Source organism: Dermochelys coriacea, chromosome 1 (genome assembly GCF_009764565.3).
Source record: "Dermochelys coriacea isolate rDerCor1 chromosome 1, rDerCor1.pri.v4, whole genome shotgun sequence".
Classification (NCBI taxonomy): Eukaryota; Metazoa; Chordata; order Testudines; family Dermochelyidae; genus Dermochelys; species Dermochelys coriacea.
In genome coordinates this window covers 294,173,655-294,196,550 of record NC_050068.2, presented here as the reverse complement: position 1 = coordinate 294,196,550, position 22,896 = coordinate 294,173,655, and the positions used below count along the sequence as shown (strand labels likewise).

General features: G+C 42.0%; 1 protein-coding gene across 3 annotated transcripts in view; it reads left to right on the top strand.

The window, feature by feature from the left end:
- SLC16A7 (solute carrier family 16 member 7) overlaps positions 1–22,896 on the top strand; it is a 153,617-nt gene that overhangs the window by 26,948 nt on the left and 103,773 nt on the right. Inside the window, exon 1 of one of the 3 annotated variants that reach the window (XM_043494176.1) lies at positions 22,214–22,272. The exons of the other annotated variants lie outside the window; for them this stretch is intronic. The gene's annotated coding sequence lies outside the window, so the exon portion shown is untranslated. Of the gene's footprint in view, positions 1–22,213; positions 22,273–22,896 lie in introns of those variants that run through there. 3 annotated transcript variants of the gene reach the window in all.

Here is a 22,896-nt window from a genome sequence, read left to right as displayed (position 1 = left end):
AAAACAGTAGTATTTTGTAATCCCCTTTTAACTTCATAATTATATCTTGCATACAGTACTCAAATACTATATTGATTGCCATGGTATAGATAACTATATTCATAGTAAAAAGAAAAGGAGTACTTGTGGCACCTTAGAGACTAACAAATTTATTAGAGCATAAGCTTTCGTGAGCTACAGCTCACTTCATCGGATGCATTTGGTGGAAAAAACAGAGGAGAGATTTATATACACACACACAGAGAACATGAAACAATGGGTTTATCATACACACTGTAAGGAGAGTGATCACTTAAGATAAGCCATCACCAACAGCAGGGGGGGGAAGGAGGAAAACCTTTCATGGTGACAAGCAGGTAGGCTAATTCCAGCAGTTAACAAGAATATCAGAGGAACAGTGGGGGGTGGGTTGGGAGGGAGAAATACCATGGGGAAATAGTTTTACTTTGTGTAATGACTCATCCATTCCCAGTCTCTATTCAAGCCTAAGTTAATTGTATCCAATTTGCAAATTAATTCCAATTCAGCAGTCTCTCCTTGGAGTCTGTTTTTGAAGCTTTTTTGTTGAAGTATAGCCACTCTTAGGTCTGTGATCGAGTGACCAGAGAGATTGAAGTGTTCTCCAACTGGTTTTTGAATGTTATAATTCTTGACGTCTGATTTGTGTCCATTCATTCTTTTACGTAGAGACTGTCCAGTTTGGCCAATGTACATGGCAGAGGGGCATTGCTGGCACATGATGGCATATATCACATTGGTAGATGCGCAGGTGAACGAGCCTCTGATAGTGTGGCTGATGTGATTAGGCCCTATGATGGTATCCCCTGAATAGATATGTGGACAGAGTTGGCAACGGGCTTTGTTGCAAGGATAGGTTCCTGGGTTAGTGGTTCTGTTGTGTGGTGTGTGGTTGCTGGTGAGTATTTGCTTCAGATTGGGGGGCTGTCTGTAAGCAAGGACTGGTCTATCTCCCAAGATCTGCGAGAGCGATGGCTCGTCCTTCAGGATAGGTTGTAGATCCTTGATGATGCGTTGGAGAGGTTTTAGTTGGGGGCTGAAGGTGATGGCTAGTGGCGTTCTGTTGTTTTCTTTGTTGGGCCTGTCCTGTAGTAGGTGACTTCTGGGTACTCTTCTGGCTCTGTCTATCTGTCCTTTTGCCCCTCCACCCCCACGAACATGATACAGTTCTGTGGTGACCTAGAATCCTATTTTCGACGTCTCAGACTCAAGGAATATTTCCAACACACCTCTGACCAACATATTAACCCACAGAGACCTTCCTGCCAACACTACAAAAAGAAGGATTCTGGGTGGACTCCTCCTGAAGGTCGAAACAGCAGCCTGGATTTCTACATAGACTGCTTCCGCCGACGTGCACGAGCTGAAATTGTGGAAAAGCAGCATCGCTTACCCCATAACCTCAGCCATGCAGAACACAGTGCCATCCACAGCCTCAGAAACAACTCTGACATCATAATCAAAAAGGCTGACAAAGGAGGTGCTGTCGTCATCATGAATAGGTCGGAGTATGAACAAGAGGCTACGAGGCAGCTCTCCAACACCACTTTCTACAAGCCATTACCCTCTGATCCCACTGAGAGTTACCAAAAGAAACTACAGCATTTGCTCAAGAAACTCCCTGAAAAAGCACAAGAACAAATCCGCACAGACACACCCCTGGAGCCCCGACCTGGGGTATTCTATCTGCTACCCAAGATCCATAAACCTGGAAATCCTGGACGCCCCATCATCTCAGGCATTGGCACCCTGACAGCAGGATTGTCTGGCTATGTAGACTCCCTCCTCAGGCCCTTCGTTACCAGCACTCCCAGCTATCTTCGAGACACCACCGATTTCCTGAGGAAACTACAGTCCATTGGTGATCTTCCTAAAAACACCATCCTAGCCACTATGGATGTAGAAGCCCTCTACACCAACATTCCACACAAAGATGGACTACAAGCCGTCAGGAACAGTATCCCCGATACTGTCACGGCTAACCTGGTGGCAGAACTTTGTGACTTTGTCCTGACCCATAACTATTTCACATTTGGTGACAATGTATACCTTCAAATCAGCGGCACTGCGATGGGTACCCGCATGGCCCCACAGTATGCCAACATTTTTATGGCTGACTTAGAACAACGCTTCCTCAGCTCTCGTCCCCTAATGCCCCTACTCTACTTGCGCTACATTGATGACATCTTCATCATCTGGACCCATGGAAAAGAAGCTCTTGAGGAATTCCACCATGATTTCAACAATTTCCATCCCACCATCAACCTCAGCCTGGACCAGTCCACACAAGAGATCCACTTCCTGGACACTACGGTGCTAATAAGCGATGGTCACATAAACACCACCCTATATCGGAAACCTACTGACCGCTATTCCTACCTACATGCCTCTAGCTTTCATCCAGATCATACCACTCGATCCATTGTCTACAGCCAAGCGCTACGATATAACCGCATTTGCTCCAACCCCTCAGACAGAGACAAACACCTACAAGATCTCTATCATGCATTCCTACAACTACAATACCCACCTGCTGAAGTGAAGAAACAGATTGACAGAGCCAGAAGAGTACCCAGAAGTCACCTACTACAGGACAGGCCCAACAAAGAAAACAACAGAACGCCACTAGCCATCACCTTCAGCCCCCAACTAAAACCTCTCCAACGCATCATCAAGGATCTACAACCTATCCTGAAGGACGAGCCATCGCTCTCGCAGATCTTGGGAGATAGACCAGTCCTTGCTTACAGACAGCCCCCCAATCTGAAGCAAATACTCACCAGCAACCACACACCACACAACAGAACCACTAACCCAGGAACCTATCCTTGCAACAAAGCCCGTTGCCAACTCTGTCCACATATCTATTCAGGGGACACCATCATAGGGCCTAATCACATCAGCCACACTATCAGAGGCTCGTTCACCTGCGCATCTACCAATGTGATATATGCCATCATGTGCCAGCAATGCCCCTCTGCCATGTACATTGGCCAAACTGGACAGTCTCTACGTAAAAGAATGAATGGACACAAATCAGACGTCAAGAATTATAACATTCAAAAACCAGTTGGAGAACACTTCAATCTCTCTGGTCACTCGATCACAGACCTAAGAGTGGCTATACTTCAACAAAAAAGCTTCAAAAACAGACTCCAACGAGAGACTGCTGAATTGGAATTAATTTGCAAACTGGATACAATTAACTTAGGCTTGAATAGAGACTGGGAATGGATGAGTCATTACACAAAGTAAAACTATTTCCCCATGGTATTTCTCCCCCCACCCCACCCCCCACTGTTCCTCTGATATTCTTGTTAACTGCTGGAATTAGCCTACCTGCTTGTCACCATGGAAGGTTTTCCTCCTTTCCCCCCCCTGCTGTGGGTGATGGCTTATCTTAAGTGATCACTCTCCTTACAGTGTGTATGATAAACCCATTGTTTCATGTTCTCTGTGTGTGTGTATATAAATCTCTCCTCTGTTTTTTCCACCAAATGCATCCGATGAAGTGAGCTGTAGCTCACGAAAGCTTATGCTCTAATAAATTTGTTAGTCTCTAAGGTGCCACAAGTACTCCTTTTCTTTTTGCGAATACAGACTAACACGGCTGCTACTCTGAAACCTCTCCTTACAGTGTGTATGATAAACCCATTGTTTCATGTTCTCTGTGTGTGTGTATATAAATCTCTCCTCTGTTTTTTCCACCAAATGCATCCGATGAAGTGAGCTGTAGCTCACGAAAGCTTATGCTCTAATAAATTTGTTAGTCTCTAAAGTGCCACAAGTACTCCTTTTCTTTTTGCGAATACAGACTAACACGGCTGCTACTCTGAAACCTATATTCATAGTAGATAGTATCTTTGTTTTAAATAAAGGGTCTGACTCTTCCAGTCCTTTTCAGGTAAAATTACTATTAAAGTCAGAGTTTGTCTCAGGACTTGTCTACACTTGCAGTGCTGCAGCTGCACCGGTGCAGTTGTCACGCTGTAGTATTTAGTGAAGACACTACCTATGTTGATGGGAAAGTTTCTTCCATTAGCATAAGTTCTCCATCTTCCTGAGAGACAGTAGCTATGTTGACAGGAGAAGCCCTCCCATCGACATAGCAGTGTCTACACTGGGAGTTTGGTTATTATAACTGCATTACTCAGTCGGGTGTGGATTTTCCACACCTTTGAGTTATGTAGTTACACTGACATAAGTTTGTAGTATATACCAGGGATGAGTAAGGACCCCAGGACTGGGCTCAAGCACTTTAATAATAAGAACTCGGGGGTACGGAAAAGTTTAATTTATTTGTTTCTCTCTGCTTGGGCAATCAAAATGAATTGGTCAGTTTCATTTTTATTTAGAGGCATTTCAAATCAGTGTTACTCTTTGGTTCTCATGTATTATTTAATTTAATTAGGTGTATTAAAAGCAACAATTAAAATTCTAAGTTCCTATGCAAAACTAAAATAAATATTAGGGCTGATAAAAAGTTAAAGAGGGATGGGAGATGTAAATAATAAGGTTTGTGATACAGCATGGCCAGAGGGCAGCAGGAGAGTGTTAGAAGGGAGCCTTATTCCCTGTAGAGGGAAGAAAGTTTGCTACAGATTAATTAAAGCACCTGAAGCCAATTAAAGCACCTGAAGCCAATTAGAGCACCTGAAGCCAGTCACCTGATAAAACCCTCCTGCTTCAATCAGACAAGGGAAGGAGTTGAAGCAGAGTGGATTGGTGTTGGTGTAGAGAGGACATAAGAGTGACTAGGTGGTTCCTATCAGTGCAGCTTTTCCATTTCTGGGTACAGCACAGGGCTGGAAGCCAACATGGCAATGCTGATAGCCTATTACGACAGCACTGCTTCTTGTCCCAAGTAGCCCAACCCTGTGGTGTTGAGTGGTGGGTGGGATATGTGATACAGCATGGCCAGAGGGCAGCAGGAGAGTGTTAGAAGGAAGCCTTATTCCCTGCAGAGGGAAGAAAGTTTGCTATAGATTAATTAGAGCACCTGAAGCCAGTCACCTGATAAAACCCCTCTGCTTCAATCAGACAAGGGAAGGAGTTGAAGCAGAGTGGATTGACCTTGGAGCAGAGAGCAGTTTAGAGGGAAGCAGAGGAGAGTTTGGAGAAGTGCTGCGGTGGGCTTAGAAGACCAAGACCCTTGGTAAAGGGATACCTGGTTTGTGCAGAGGGAGGGCAGGAAGCCCCACAAGCTGAAGGGCAGGAGAGGGAAGTAGCCCAGGCGAAGGAACCACTAATTCAAGCGGTTTACTGTTATCCCTAGGGCCCCTGGGCTGGGACCTGGAGTAGAGGGTGGGCCCAGGTCCCTCCCTCTCTGCTCCCCTCCTCTAGGATACTAGTGGGGCAATTAATACCCCAGTTCAGGGGTGAGAAATGGTGCCCTGAACCCCCCTAAGAAGAGAAAGTGCGAGACCTATCAAAATAGTGCTGGCAATTTGCCACACGTTACAGAAAGGTGTTTTTTTTTCTCCACCCCGCCCCTTAACTTTCCCCACTGGAAAATCTTGTAAAAAGTGAAATTAAGGGAAAGACACTTTTGCACAGTTTTAAATTTTTTTCCACTGTAAAAGTGTGAGAAAAGTAAAACCCAACTTAAAAATTATATATAGCCTTTCCCCTCACTTTTCTAGTGGAAAATGAAGGGAAGAAATAATGGTGAGAGGAGAAAAAAAAACATAAACATTCAAAATGATTTTTTTTTTCAAAATATTTCATTTAGAAAAACTTTGTTTAGATTTATTTTCTTTCAAAAATAGGGGAAAATTTTCAAAGGAAATGAAAACTTTTTTTTCTAACTAACTAATATCAAGACAAAAGATTTTTCTGCTGAGAGGCATTTTACAATATATCCCATTAATATTACAAACTGCCAACTTGACAATTAAGAACCCAGCAAAAATTAACAGCCTGCAACTAGCCACCCAAGATATGTCAAGCCACCCTGAGAAAGCCCAAGAGAACACAGGCCCCTTATAGCAGGCTTTGGAGCCAACAAATGTGAGCTCTGTCAGATCACATAAGCTTTATTAAAAAAAAAAAAACCAAAACTTTTTACAAAGTTGGGTACCACAGGGAAATAGATCTTTAGTAGTTTATTTTAAAACATTTCCATTATGGGAGAAAGTGCCAGGCAGCATTTCTCCTAGTTTTTTGGTTTTGTAAAAGTCCATTTACAAATAGTAAATTGTGGGTCAAATTTGACCAGATAGCATCCGTTTACTTAGGGAGTTACAATGAAAATAGTTTTTTGGAGGCCCACGAGTGGGACTGGAAGGTTGAGGGCACAAAGAATGCCAGGTCAGGCCTACACTGGCACACAGTAGTTTCTGTGTGGTTAACCATTGGTCAGTATTTTAATTAAAAATGTAATGGGATGCTTAAAAACAGCAAGGTAGAAGAATTACAGGATTGAGTCCATAACATGGACAAGGATGGTTAGTTGTTTATGAAAAGTATGTCCTATACCTTTTTAAAAAAAACAGGAGTACTTGTGCCACCTTAGAGACTAACACATTTATTTGAGCATAAACTTTCGTGGGCTACAGCCCACTTTGTCAGATTCATAGAATGGAACATATATATACATTCAGAGAACATGAAAAAGTGGAAGTTGCCATACCAACTCTAAGAGGCTAATTAATTAAGATGAGCTATTATCAGCAGGAGGAAAAAAAAACTTTTGTAGTGATGATCAAGATAGCCCATTTCAGACAGTTGACAAGAAGGTGTGAGGATACTTAACATGGTGAAATAGATTCAATTTGTGTAATGACCCATCCATTCCCAGTCTCTATTCAAGTCTGAGTTAATGGTATCTAGTTTGCAAATTAATTCCAGTTCAGCAGTTTCTTGTTGGAGTCTGTTTCTGAAGATTTTCTGTTGCAAAATTTCCACCTTTAAGTCTGTTGCTGAGTGACCAGAGAGGCTGAAGTGTTCTCCTACTGGTTTTTGAATGTTATGATCCTGATGTCAGATTTGTGTCCATTTATTCTTTTGCGTAGAGACTATCTGGTTTGACCAATGTACATGGCAGAGGGGCATTGCTGGCACATGATGGCATGTATCACATTGGTAGATGTGCAGGTGAACGAGCCCCTGATGGCGTGGCTGATGTGATTAGGTCCTATGATGGTGTCACTCAAATAGATATGTGGACAGAATTGGCATCGGGCTTTGTTGCAAGGATAGGTTCCTGGGTTAGTGTTTTGGTGTGTGGTTGCTGGTGAGTATTTGCTTCAGGTTGGAGGGCTGTCTGTAAGCGAGGACTGGTCTGTCTCCCAAGATCTGTGAGAGTGAGGGATCGTCTTTCAGGATAGGTTGTAGATCTCTGATGATGCATTGGAAAGGTTTTAGTTGGGGGCTGAAGGTGACGGCTAGTGGCGTTCTGTTGTTTTCTTTGTTGGGCCTGTCCTGTAGTAGGTGACTTCTGGGTACTCTTCTGCCTCTGTCAATCTGTCTTTTCGCTTCAGAAGGTGGGTATTGTAGTTGTAAGAATGCTTGATAGAGATCTTGTAGGTGTTTGTCTCTGTCTGAGGAATTGGAGCAAATGTGGTTGTATCTTAGAGCTTGGCTGTAGACAATGGATCGTGTGGTGTGTCTTGGATGGAAGCTGGAGGCTTCTATACCTTTTAGGCAACAAACTAGCCACTATGGCATGAAATTCTTGCAAGAGGATAACAGATACACAATAAGAGCTTATTTACTATTTGTTTATGCCCTTCAACACTATTAAGAGCAATAGAGTAGGAATGAAACAGAGACCATGCTATATATCTATGAAACAGAAACCCTGTTAATGAAATTATTCCTTTAATTATAAATGGAAAGGCATATATTTCAATTATACTGGAAATACTATTTATTGCCAATTTCTCCTAATAATAAACCTTTAAATTTGAAATAGCTTGGCCTTTTCAGAAGTCAGTTGATGGTCAAACCCACTATGACAGGAATGTAGAATAATTAAGAGCAATACCCTCAGTGGTATTGTAATAGAGGCCTTTTTGCATTTTATCATGTGATTATAAGGAGTACTTTCTCCTTCAAGGGCAAGAAGGTTGAGAGAAGCTATCAGCAGCTGTATCAGGTTCTGTTTATAAAACTCTGAAACATTATGGTGCACTGTCAACAGACACACCTTCCCCTACTACTAAAACAGAAAGACATTTAAAGAACTGTGAAATTAATTTCCTGCAAAAACTGTGTGACGGGTTGGATCACAGAAACCCCCTCGGGGCTGCCAACTGATGTGCCAAGACTACTTCTGCTTCTGCTTTCCCTGCCAGTTTGGGACTCCAGCATCCTGTCTTGCTGAACCAGGCATGCCAGTCTGCTCCAACACAGACCCAGGGTCTGAACCATGTGCCCCAAAACTGCAGGCTTAATTGAAAGCAACTTAAGAAGTGTTCCTGCCTTTAACACTCAGATGCCCAACACCTAATGGTGTCCAAACCCCAAATAAATCTGTTTTACCCTATCTAAAGCTTATACAGGGTAAACTCATAAATTGTTCACCCTCTATAACATTGATTGAGAGGTATGCACAGCTGTTTGCGCCCCCCCCCCCCGGTACTAATATATACTCTGGGTTAATTAATAAGTAAAAAGTGATTTTATTAAATATAGAAAGTAGGATTTAAATGGTTCCAAGTAGTAACAGACAGAACAAAGTGAATTACCAAGCAAAATAAAATAAAACATACAAGTCTATGTCTAGTACAGTAATAAAACTGAATACAGATAAAATCTCACCCTCAGAGATGTTTCAATAAGTTTCTTTCACAGACGGGACGCCTTCCTAGTCTGGGCAAAATCCTTTCCCCTCATACAGCCCTTGTTCCAGCTCGGGTGGTAGCTAGGGAATTTCTCATGATGGCTGTTCCCTTTGTTCTGTTCCACCCACTTGTATATCTTTTGCATACGGCGGAAATCCTCTGTCCCTCTCTGGGTACCCACCCTTCCTTCTCAATGGAAAAACACCAGGTTAAAGATGGATTCCAGTTCAGGTGATATGATCACATGTCACTGTAAGACTTCATTACCCGCTTGCCAGCACACTAGTATACCAGAAGACTTACAAGTAAAACAGAGCCATCTACAGTCAATTGCCCTGGTTAATGGGAGCCATCAAGATTCTAAACCATCATTAATGGCTCACAGGTTGCATAATTACAATAGGTCCCTGGAGTTATAGTTCTAAAAAAAAAAAAGGAGTACTTGTGGCACCTTAGAGACTAACAAATTTATTTGAGCATAAGCTTTCGTGAGCTTCAGCTCACTTCATCGGATGTAGCTCACGAAAGCTTATGCTCAAATAAATTTATTAGTCTCTAAGGTGCCACAAGTACTCCTTTTCTTTTTGCGGATACAGACTAACATGGCTGCTACTCTGACACCTGTCTTTATATTTCCAGTTTCAGATACTAGAATGATTCATTCATACAAATAGGATGAACACATTCAGTAGATTATAAACTTTGTAATGTATCAGAGTAGCAGCTGTGTTAGTCTGTATCTGCAAAAAGAAAAGGAGGACTTGTGGCACCTTAGAGACTAACAAATTTATTTGAGCATAAGCTTGCACCGGAGCTGTAGCTCATGAATCCAATGAAGTGAGCTGTAGCTCATGAAAGCTTATGCTCAAATAAATTTGTTAGTCTCCAAGGTGCCACATGTACTCGTAAACTTTGTAATGATACCTTACAAGAGACCTTTTGCATGAAGCATATCCCAGTTACACTATATTCACACTCATTAGCATATTTTTATAAAATCATATAGAGTGCAACGTCACAAACTATAGGCAACAGAGCTACTTAAGGAATAGGTGATCTACTTAAGAAGCATTTATAACTCTAGGACTAGTTTGTGGCTTAAAGCCGGAGGCCAGGCCACACTTGATGGGCTGCATTGACTCAGAATTCCTCCTGGGCAGCATGAGTGGCTGCAGAAGCTCTTCCACCCTGGGAGAGGGAACAGCGTATGTTTCCTTCTGTCACTGGCCAGCTGTACCACCATCTTGCTTCTTTTGGGGAGATGGACATTGCTTGTGTCAAAAACCGTGTTTACCAACTACAATGTGGCTGATCTGTACACAGGAGATCAAAAGGAGGATGCAATCTTTAACCCAGCTAAATTGCACCCCTAGAGTTCCATCTTGTAAGGTGCTGAGCAGCCTGGCTGTGATCCAGCAAAGCACTTAAACACATGCAGAACATCAGGAGGACTCTACACTGAACCGTTATTATATCTAGAATCTTTGAGTCACTGAAGAACTTTGCTCCCAGCCTGATTACCCATAGCTAGCTCATTTTTATTCAGTGTAGCTAATAATGGGGTGAGTTTTTTAAAGTAGTATTTCTTATTTGACCACTTTATTTTTTCTTTTTATCTATTAACTATCATTTTACAATATACAGCTTATAGAAATATTTTACATTTGATTAATTTTACAGTTGTCTTGAGTCAAGGAAACACTTTACCTAATCTTTCAATATTAACTCATATTTGGGAATAATAAATAATTTCTCCTTTATTAGCTGGTTAATTTTGTATCATATTAAAAATAAAATGTTGAGGACCTCTGACACAGGTGCAAGAGTATGAAGGGTCATTGTAACCCAAGAACCTCTTAATGCCAATTGAGAAAGGGGTGTAGAGTGGCTCCAGAAATCTCCTGATTCTGGTATGTGCCTTCTGGTTCACCAAAGGTCTTAAATAAAAGCTGGTGTCACACTGGTCATCGGTATCGTAAAATGTATGTACAAATACTATGAAAGGAGTTATGTATGTACACTGAAAATATGGTCTTAAAATCTGTAGGTATTGATCACCACCAAAAGTGAAAAACAGGATTTCTGTCATACAAGAAAGGTTCATTCATCTACCTGCTGGCATGTAAATAGAGTATTGTCTCATTTACAATGGGCTTCCTATCAACAGTCTAAACTGAATGCAAATGAAGGATTGTGGGGACTTCAGAAAGATCTAGCAGGAAGAGAAGAACAGCAGGGGGAAGGGAATGCTGTGTGGTAGGAGCACTTCAAAGGTTTGTTTGACTATATTTGGGGGAGGACAAAGAAGACACATAGGCACTAAGGAAGGAAAAGGACAACAAGTTTGCATCATGAAAAAGGGGTCTGAACCATGCTTGGTTGAAAACAGTGAAGAGAACTTTGGGTGACAGAGAACTTCTTTAGACAAGAGAGTAACTTGTTAAGTGTACTCTCTAGAAAAAGTGTCATGATTTTGATTTACATGTAACCATTTGTTTGCAATAGTCTTACTCACGCTAACTTGAATGTTGAATTTTTTGATAATAAACTTATTCTTGTTTTCACCATAAATATTTCTTAATGCTGTGGTGTTAAGCAAGCTGGTGGTCCTAAACTGAATCTTACAGGCTGGTATGTACTGTTCCTTTGGGAACAGCAGATCTGGTAATTCATAGACTCATGGACTTTAAGGTCAGAAGGGACCATTGTGATCATCTAGTCTGACCTTCTGCACATTGCAGACCACAGAACCCCATCCACCCATTCCTTAAGTAGACCCCAATCTCAGCAGAGGTTTTTGAAGTCCTCAAATCATGGTTTAAAGACTTCAAATTACAGAGAATTGATAATTTACACTAGTTTAAACCTGCAAGTGACCTGTGCCCCTTGTTGCAGAGGAAGGCAAAAGCCCCCCAGAGTCTCTGCCAATCTGATCTGTTCCCCAACTATGATGATCAGTTAAATCCTGAGCATGTGAGCAAGACCCACTAGGCAGATACCTGGGAAAGAATTCTCTGTAGTAACTCAGAGCCCTCCCCATCTAGTGTCCCATCTCCACCCCTTGGGGATTTTTGCTCCTGACAGTCGCCATCCTATGCAGTCCCATCATACCATCCTCTCTATAAATTCATCAAACTCAGTCTTGAAGCCAGTTAGGTTTTTTGCCCCCACTGCTTCTCCTAGAAGACTTTTCCAGAATTTCACTCCTCTGATGGTTAGAAACCTTCACCTAATTTCGAGGCTAAATTTGTTGATGGCCAGTTTATATCCATTTGTTCTTGTGTTCACATTGGTGCTTAACTCCTCTCCCTCCCTGGTATTTTTCCCTCTGATGTATTTATAGAGAGCAATCGTATCTCCCATCAGTCTTCTTTTGGTTAGGCTTAACAAGCCAGGCTCTTTGTTTTCTCTCATAAGGTAGGTTTTCTATTCCTCAGATCATCCTAGCAGATCTTCTCTGTACTTATTCCAGTTTGAATTCATCTTTCCTAAATGTGTGGGACCAGAACTGCACACTCTAGTCCAGACTAGGTCTCTGATAGAGCCTTGTATAATGGTACTAACACTTCCCTGTCTACTGGAAATAACTCGCCTGATGCAATTTAGGAATATATTAGCCTTTTTCATGGTCACATCACATTGATAGCTCAGTCATTCAGTGAGTGTTCAGTGGATAAGGGGCTCAACATGGCAGGGAATGCTTGGAGGACTCGGGTTGGTGTGTGCCTATTGCTATCTGTACAGAGAGAGCGAGGCCTGGAAGGCAGTGCTTGTGTTGCCAGAGGCTGGTGTAATCAGGGAGCTGATCCACAGCATACACAGACAAGGCTGCTTCACACTAAGGGCTGTTTGTGGGGAGATATCCGACAGCCCTGGGTCCCCATGGGGAGCATCACAACCATACTATATCTTTCTACAGATAAACCTATTGAAGATGAACAGAAAGCTCAGAAAATGTCTACTCCCTCAGCGGCAAAGGTTTGAGGATTAAGGAGAAGGCATGGGCTGTGACATTCAGGTTCCACCTGTGTGGGGAAAAAAAGGGGGTGCAAGTATGGAGCAAAAGTATGTGTTGTACAGAGCAACATTAGCTCTAATGCAGATATCCATTATACCCTTGGGATTACACTACTGTTCACCTGCTCCACCACCACTGTTCACTAAGCCACAAAGTCTTGATCCTATGAAGTTACAGTCCAGAGGCTTCTGTATGCTTTCAAGGAGGGGAGGAGCATGTTGTGGGAGTGTTGCTTCCCCCACTTTGAGTTTTTAAAGCCCTATTTTTCTCTTATTTGCTCCCTTCTATTCCTACCAGCTGGATGATCTTTAACCTCCTCAATCGCTCTGCTCTTTTACATAGTCAACCACTCCATCTTTATTCTCTTTCTGAGAACTCTCTAGCAAATCCTTTAGTGTCTCCTTTGCTGGTTTCTTCTACCTCTCACTCCACCAGTGTGCCTCTGTTTCTGTACGTAGCCCCTTATTCTTAAGATTCTATCTTATTCCTGAGTGATGTTTATCCATTCTTGGGATCAGTCTAGTGCTTATAAGAGTATTTTATCTACATATATCATATGTGCACTGATGACTCCCAAATCAACATCTTTATCTTGGCTTTTCCTCCTCTTCCAGTTTCAAAGCTCTAAGATATCAATTTTTGGATGTTTGTTTGACAGTTCAAGCTCAACATTATGAAAAGAGAACTCCTCAGCCTGCCCTTCACATCCTAGATTTGTGCATCCTTATCAAGCACCTGCGTGTATGCCTGATTTACATATACAAATATACATTGTTTTTAAAAAAGTAATTCTATCCTTCATGCAAATACTTTTGTCTGTTACTTTTTAATCTCCTGTCTATACCGCTTCAACCTCTTATTCTTTGACCTACTTGACTCTCACCTTGCATCCTCTTGTCTCTGTAAAATGCCACTGCTATCCTTATCGTCTACTCATTCTTTAATTGTGTCTCTCCAGCCCCTCCCCCAATCCAAACACTACCTTTTTCACTGGGTCTTCTCCTGCTACATCAAAAGCAAACTCCTCAAATTCACCTTCATATGTCTAGGGATCTCTGACCCTATTTATATCTGAGCTCTTTTATTTTTTACCATGCCACCCCCTCATGCCCTGCTGTCTTCCAGTTCTGTTCTATTTCCCTTTATGCTTCCTTTACATCCTTTTAATATAAGTTCCTCTGTACTTTTTCCTGTACTGCCCTCTACATCTCATCCTGCACACTGTGCAACTATTCTCTCCTTCTGCAAGTACCTCCTGAAATATTACTTCTTTCAGTTGTCTCATTTCACAATGCAGACTGATGCTCCTGCATCAAATTAATAAAAACGTATATAAAAAGTATGAATAAAACTGTAACTAGCATGATGCATATATTCACTGCAAACACAAAAGAGCACATGATTGTATTTAATGTAAACCTAGAAGCTCTCACCTGCCCCTCTTCTCTGCTGTACATAATCTTTAGGTCATTTTATTGTAAATTCAAGATTGTGCTCATGAGATTGTAAATTCTTCAGGGCAGAGGCTGTGGTTTTCATTTGTCTGTAAGATATCTGTATAAACAACAAAAGTCATAGTAATAATATGGGAGCAGAGGTTCCTCTACTGAGCCCACTACAGGGTGTCAGTTTGACTGCTGTGGTACACAATTTCTTCTAGTTATTTGTTAGGATGCTCTGTGTACCACAGGCTGGTGACAAGCACTATGGGCATGCCAAGCACTGGGCTCTACAGACTCTCTCCATTGGTGGAGTCCTACTATAAAGTAAAAGAGGAATCTTTACTACAGTTGACAGGAAAGAAAAGAAGCAAACTTATTAGGTAGGATTCTCACACATTAGCTGTAAAAGGAAAGTAGATAATTTCCAAACTACACCACAATAAGTATGTCTACACTGCACACTTCTTTCAGCAGCGTGTAGAGGACATACCCACATAGTTCCCCAACACAGGTATAATTAGCTGTGTAGCCAGTAAGATATGGCTTAGGAGACAAATAGAGTAAAGAGATGCCTGAAGGGTGTGGGTATGTACTCACATGCACACTCTGGGGGAGAGTCGGTAGCAAGGAAAGGCTCCATCAGCTCCCACAGCTCCCCACCACAGGAAAATGCTCTGGCAGCTCCCTGCTGCTGGCACATTTCTCCTCTAGCAGCAAGGAAGGCAGCGGGGAAAGCAACTCTCTGCTGCTGGAGCCCTTCCCTGCTGCAGTAAAAGACTCCAGCAGTAGGAAAAGGCTCTGTCAGCCCATCATTGCAGGAGCCTTTCCTCACAGCAGGGAGAAACTCCGGCAGTGGGGAAAAAGGCTCTGGCAGGAGGGAGGCAACAGGGAAAGGCTGAGCCAGAGCCTTTCCTTGCTGCAGTGAAAGGCTCTGGCAGCAGGGAGCTTTTGAAACCATTCCCCACTACCACCCTTCTGTCAGAGTCTTTCACTGATATCCATAGCTACCCACAGCAAGGTGGGCCCAGCCTGCTTTTCACTAAAGCATGTAGCTACATATACACTCCGTGCTGCCACCGTGGTTTGTAGTGTAGATGTAGATTGGGGGACATTCAAATAAAGAGTACAAGTGAACCTCTCAGAGTTCCCTGGATTTAAGATCCAAGTAGCTTCATTATGTGCACCTCTCTATGAGGAGATAGGGTCCTAGGCCTTTGGTCTCACAGGCCTAGGCTTCAGTTTCTGGTGTTCTAGGCATCTTCTGACTGTCACACTGAGGATCTCTCCCTGCCACATTGCTGCACAGGGGGTCCATATGCTGTTTTGGACACAGTGCCTGCTCCAAAATCCTTATAGTGCCTTTATTTCCTCTTCCCAGTAACTCTGGATCATACAGATCCTTCTGCTGGCTAGATGCTAACCTGAGTCCTGCCCATCCTAGAATGATATATAATAACCCAATGCTTTTCCTTTGGGTCAGTCCAAAAGAGCAGGGGTACCCAGTATTGAGCCAGAAGTTTCATTATTATATTTAAAAATTACACAAAATTGACAAAATTGATTTGCCAAAATCATGATAATTTCAGTGGGAAAACTACAGACTTACAAGTGTTGGGGAAAGTACAGACTTATCAGTGTAGAGTAAAAAATGTGGGCGAATATCCTTCCTTTAAGACTTGACCCAGGAAATGTTATAATAGGAGCAATACTGACATCCTTAATGCATCCCTTTAAACATTTTAACAGAATTTAACAGGAATACATGAGTCAGTTCTGAATCAGTTAGGATTCTAGTTTCATTGGTAATTTATTTCTCTCTGAGACTTCTAGTTTTGTTAAAATATTCAAGAATGCTGTGAATTCTGTGCATTCTGTGACATCAACAGTGCCCTGGGTTGCCACAAAACCACAGGTATTTGCAAAGTCAGAGAATGATGCATTCTGAATAAGAGGAGTTCACAAAATAATAATAATTGTAAACAGTTCATGTTACTGCCTGGATACTGAAAGCACTCAGCCCACATTTCTGGGCTTAGTTTTCATATTTCATGTTTGCCTTTACTGGTCAAAGCAGGCAGGGAGGACTAATCATGAACCATTAGAATTCAGGCCAGCATTTAGAGTGAACACAAGGATCAGTGGGACACAGCAACCAATAGTGAGTCATAATAGAGCAGAGAAGCAACAGTAGGAGGTACCTCTTATGAATTATTACTGCTGGCTGGTTTTCTAAGAGATCAAAGAGACCAAAATTAAAACTCAGTGAAGAAGAAACTTGCCAGAAATTGGGAATGGTTGACTGGGGATGGATCATTTGATGATTACCTGTTCTGTTCATTCCCTCTGAATGGGAATTCCCAACCTGGCATTGGCCACTGTTGGAAGACAGGATACTGAGCTAGATAGGCCATTGATCTGACCCACCATGGCTGTTCTTATGTTCTTAAGACGATGCATATACAATGTTAGATCATATTGTAACCTGAGGGCAAGGGTTATGCGGGGAGAATCCAATAGCAGGTGTTATTTGCTAGTTGCTTCAGAGGAGGAACTTGGAAAGCCAGAACTGAAGAGTTACTATGGAGATATGCGGTCCCCTAATGGTCCTCATGCCCTGTCACAATATCATGTTACATTACCAAAGGAAAAATGTTGGGGGAGTATGGTGGTTAGAAAGGATAGCTATGCTGCCGTGGTGTGTGTCAGTGATACTATGACATGTTGTAGGAAGGGAGGAGGACTGAGAAAACGTCTAGAATGAAGATGATGGCTGATTATTACAGCATGGGGAAGGGCACACACCATGAAAGTGGGCAGCAAGAATTCGCACAGCCACAAGTCAGTTTTCTAAAACTTTCTGATGCTGGCTGGGCAGAGAGACGATTGATGAGGCCAGTACTGGCTCACTCTAAGAGAACGAGGACCAATCTGTTCATGATAGGCTTGGCTACATGGGATTAGACTGTCTAAGTTTAGATATCTTGTCTAAACTGGTGGAGAGGTGGAAATATCTAACCTGAAAAGTGTGAAGCAGCATGGATACATCCAAATCCCCAGAGAGCCTTAATATCCACCCCTGAAAGCACGTGTCTTTAAAGATCTGTTTGATGAGGACAAAGTGATGTCTTTTTTAATTTTAAGAGTAAATATGGTCTCAGGAACAAATATTTGTTATTGTTATGCAGCTGCACACCAGCCTGACCCAAATACATGTAGTAACAAAATAAGGAGGAAAAATGGGGGGGGGAAAGAGTCTTTACAAATTATTTTAATCTACACTGGGACTACAAACACAATTATGCACTAATCATAATTGTCTGGTCATTGCAGAGCATCAATACAGGATGGAGTTAAAGGTGTTTGGGTGCCTTATGTGCATTTCCTTGTCTTAGTAGGTTTGGATTTCTTTTAAGGTTATCTTCAACTTTGAATTTCCTGGAGTTGTAAAACTTGTTTTAGGGATAATTACATCATCTCTGAAATGTTTTTACTATGAAATAACTGATACATACTCAACCTTAATCTTAACTCCAGTTTAATTTATATTTTTTAAAATACAGGAATAATAATAAAACATGAATGTAGCTTTCTTGATCAGGAATTTCTGCAATAAGTAAAATAAATAGCTCTGATATTATTATGCAATTAATTTGTAACAACCAGTCAGTTGATCAAATGCTGTATATTATGTCTTTTAGCATAACTAAACTCTCATAGTGTTTAACCTTATATTACTTAATACCTCACCTCCAATCCTTGATGAAGGGTTGTAGTATCGTGTGAAAATGTGAAGGGGTTAATTACACTATATGAAATAAGCCTTGTAGGATGTGTTTTACCTGTCACGTAAAATGCATTATATTTTGCTTCTTGGTAAGTAGTGTATTTGTCCACAGTGATCTCATGTTATTCATTTCTAACTTGGCATGGATGATTTAGATCAGCAGCATGTACTAACATCTGGCTTCATAGTCTGGCTGAACTACTTGTGCAATAGCAGCATGCAATGAAAATGCAAGCAGTGTACATAATTTTAGGCTCGAGGGCCTAGTTTCCTTGTGCAAAGCTGGTTAAGCAGACTGAAAAAGCAGTCAGTCTGAGACATTTATGTAGGAAAATGTAATTAGCTTCATAATAAAAGTTACAGCAATTCAAGAAGTGGATATAAACTGAGGAAAATAGTGCTATCACTGGGTAATCAAACTGGTCAGTTGGAATGCTGGACATTGCTAGCAGTCACAGTGGTCTGTATTGCATAGTGGAATGCATGGGTTTGAGAGGAAATTACAGGGGCAAAGCCCTCTTTGCTGTGAATATCATAGATGTCACAAAATACAGTCTCAAGGGGAGAGATGAAGTTTCCTGTGTTATCACAACTGTCCCTATGGTCAGATGTTTGGCTGTGTGTGTGTGTTTTCTCAGTGTGCCATCCCAGCTCTGTGCAAATAGCAGTTACAGCAGACCTTGATTGGACTGCCCAATAAATCCACAGACTCAGTTTTCAGTAAAGGCACCCGGCCAGCTTTACTGCCAACGAAGCATGGTCCTAGCTTCCCGGATCGGTGTCTGCAAGTGGCTCAGCTACTGGCCCCAAGGCTGGCCAAAGACACTCCCTCTCAGACACCACATTATATACCAATACAAATAGGTTACATATTGCCCCGCTGACCTAGTTAATTATTGCCCCCTGACATTGTTTGTTGCCACCCATTACCTTGTGCATATGTTGGTTTGATCAAAAGATCTCTATCCATCACACTGTCATCCTGATCTTATCTTTAGGAAGGGTCAGTCTGTTCTCCTTATCTTTGGGGAGTGTGATTCAGTACAACCCTTCTGGAATGTGTTTGCATGAGTGTTCTGTGCCTAATACTTAGGAACGTGTGTGTGTTTTTGCAACACCAGCCCTATTCTTGCCAAGTTCATGTATTGGACAATGAGCCTGCAAGCAGGCATCTGCTTTGTAACAGGACAGGTCCTGACTTGGCCTGACTTTTGCTAACTCTGCTTTATGTCAGCCGGGCTTGACTTTAGTTCAGGCCTGAGGCCTTATATCAGGCCCCATGTCACAGGCTCTCTCTTTCTACTACAGTCCCATCAGCCAATTCACAAAATTGGAGCTAAAGAGAAGGGTTAATTTGTACTGCAACCTACAATATGGAGTGACAGTTTGGTACCTTCTCTGTAGGAGGGCTAAGGTCAAAGAAAGAAAGAGAAATCCCTGAAAGACATTGCAACCCTTCCATCATACAAAAGTAGGTATGCCTCAGTTTCCCACTCTTAATAGACTAATTTAGTTTTACAGCTACATCAAGAGTTTCCTCTTCTAGGGTAACAAAAATCTGAAACATCTACCCTGTCTTATCCTTGGGCAACAGCCCCCCATCAAGAGCCTATCAGTTTTCCTCCTTCTCCAGGTATAACTGCATCTCATCCACTCATTCTCTCTTTCTCTCTCTGGGTCACATCCCTCACTGAAATCTTCCCCCCATCCAAAATACCACACCAACATCCCCCAGTGGCCCTCAGCATCAGAAAGGAACTCACAAGCACAAACTACAGCTGTGAGACCTGCCAAAATAAAATCCCTCCCTCTCAGTGTATTTTACCCACCCACCTGGCTGTCTTTTTAGGCCCTCTTTTCAGGTCATTTTACTAGAGAGAGACAGAGTCTCTGCCACTGTTAGCAGAGATGTCTATATTAGGCCTTACTCCTGCCCTGGTTTCTCGTTACTTACCTGGGCACAGAGTTTAATTATATTCCTCCCTCCTTTTTTCCAGAATTCCTGGCTATTGCCTACAGTTTTCATGGTCCCTTTGGGAACTACAACCTCCAGAGTGCCTTTGTTCTGGGCTGAACTGGGAATAGAGCTTTCCTGGGCTAGTGGCCTGTCTTAAGCAGCCAGCATGCCCTATTGCAGGCATTAAACACAAGGGGCCTGATTCTGCTCTCACACCAATTATACAGTGGTATAACTTCATGAACTACAATGGGGTTAGAAGTGTGAGAGTGGAATCATGTAGAATGTGATACTACAAAAGTAACCGTGCAGCTCTTGAGAGGGTTTTATGATACATACATTTGCAACAACTGCCAGAGGTCATGCAAATCTCGGATTGAACTATTTAGTCATATGAGACATTGCAAACCATCTACATCATAGGCTGCAATTTCCACTGTCTCTCGCAGACAAAAGGATGCCAACATCTCTGACAGATGAAGTCGAGGCCACTCATTGTGTCAAAGGAATGCTTAGCACCTTGAAGAATCTAAAGCTCTAACCATCCATTTTCATTTTTTGTAACAAAAATATTTTATTAACTTATTTTCATATTACTTTCTAAGGTTCTTATTGTTTTTCCACTCCTTCTGCTCTCCCAGAATTTCTTTGCTGAATTCAGCATGTTAAACTTCTATGCCTTCCAACATTCCTTTATTGTTTTCTTCATTTCTCCCTCTCCCACGAGCACATTGTCTTTCATGTTCATAACTAAAATCACTGTACTTATTTAAACACATATATGGCTCCAGACGTAAGTTCCCTGTAAGCTGTGCGGCTGCGCAGCAGCCCATTTAGCGCCACGCATGCACTCAGGAAATCTGCCTAGCTGGGACCTGCCACGGCTGGAGGAGGGGCACCCCTTCTCCAGCCTGGCCCCCAACCTGCCGCAACCGGGGGAGGAGTGGCCTGAACTCAGCCCCGCCCTGGACCTACCGCAGCTGTAGCACCTCTCCTCCGGCCCCAACTCAGCCCCAGACCTGGAGCTGCTGTGGCGGGGAGAGGAGCCTCTCCCCCATAGCTCAGGTGCTACTGCGGGTAGAGAGAGCTGGGGGGGGGTCCTCTCTCCCTGCCATAGCCCTGGAGCACCCTCCTGCACCCACATCCCTGGCCCCACCCCAGAGCCCACATCCCCAGCCAAAGCCCTCACCCCCTACACCACACTTTGCCCCAGCCCTGAGCCCCTCATCCCCAGCATCACCCCAGAGCCCTCACTCTCCCACACCCCAAACCTCTGCCCCAGCCCTGAACCCCTCATCCCTGGACCCATCCCAAAGCCCGCACTCCAGTCAGAGCCCTCACACTCCTGCACCCCAACCCTCTGCTCCAGCCCTGAGCCCCCTCCCACACTCCAAACCCCTCCTCCTACAAATGTTATGTGAACCAATATGAAGATGATGTGTCACACATCACTTCCATATTGGTGCACATAACAACATTCATTCCACATATGTGTGGGACAAATTAGAGGGAAAACTGCTCCAGACATGAAAATACAGTATTTTTGCTTCTTGGAAATTTCAGGAGACATCCAATTTTGCCTCCCTCTCACCAATCCTAAAATCTTTGTGCATGGAAGGTAAGATTCCAATCACTCTTATATCACTGTAAAGGAGGAGGAACTCCACTGAAGACAATGGAATTACAATAATATGAGATAAGAATAAGGTATATATTTCACTTTAGTCCAAACTTTGTTTTTCAAAACCTGCATTAAAGTGCTAGCCTCTTTTTCTGACAACTTCCAACTGACTGAAAATTTACATTTATTTCATTTTCTTTACAGTAGGAGTTTTAATGTTCCCTGGTAGTTTCAGAAACTGTAATAGAAATCCTTTTACAAAACACCAATAGGCCCAAGAGTTAAAGTACTGTGAAACAATTCTAAATCAAATCTTTCCTTATAACTTTTGTCATCTGTGACTTTCACACAGTATCTTTGAATGCCCTATTCAGTTGCTATAACAACATCTGTTGTTGGAAACTTAAAGTTGTATTTGTCACATGCATACCATCTGAATGGAAGTAGGAAAATTATACGTTAGCTTTGACATAGTATCACATGACATGCTTAATTTATCTGGATGTAACTGGCTGAGAGTGGGTCAGCCTGTTACTTGGCTGGCATAAATTTACTTCCTTGTTGGCTTTGTGGACCATTAGTCATTAATTTTAAGTAGTAGCAAAGTGCTTTGCAGTTTGATTACAGGAGGAACTAATTGTGTAAGGTATGGGATTATTTACAATGGAAAATAAATTAAAATGAAAGTGTAGATGTTTTTAAAATTCTTTTTGGCTTCATTTCTAATGTTTGTCACTGTAATTTAGTATTATCTTTGTTGTTGGGACATCTTTCAAAACATGTTATGCAATATGTATGAAATATTACAGGAGTTTTCAGAAATCCTCCAGAGCTGGAAATTTGAGCTTAAAGGAAAAATCTTCAAATTGTAAAATATAATTCATTATGCTGGCTATCAAATAGTTTGGGTGCATATTTATGTAGTTTGTAACACTGATTGAGCTCATATATTTCTCTGTAAGATATTAAACCATTCTTGAAATCATTGTTGATGTTATTAACAAAGAGTCTGCTCCTGCTCCAGTTTAAATCAATGGAATTTTTCCTTTGGCTTCAATGGGAACTGGACTGGAATCATAAACTTGGAAGATTTATATGTGGTAAACATTTAAGGTTTTGTTTTCTTCATTTCTCTAGGCTAAGCCAACTGATTATTGTCAGTGATCAGACATTGTTCTGTATCACCATTGGCACATCTAGCACTTTCTTTAAATACCTTTGTAAAAGCACATTTTTCTTCAGGTATTTGGATATTCATTTATTCACAGAT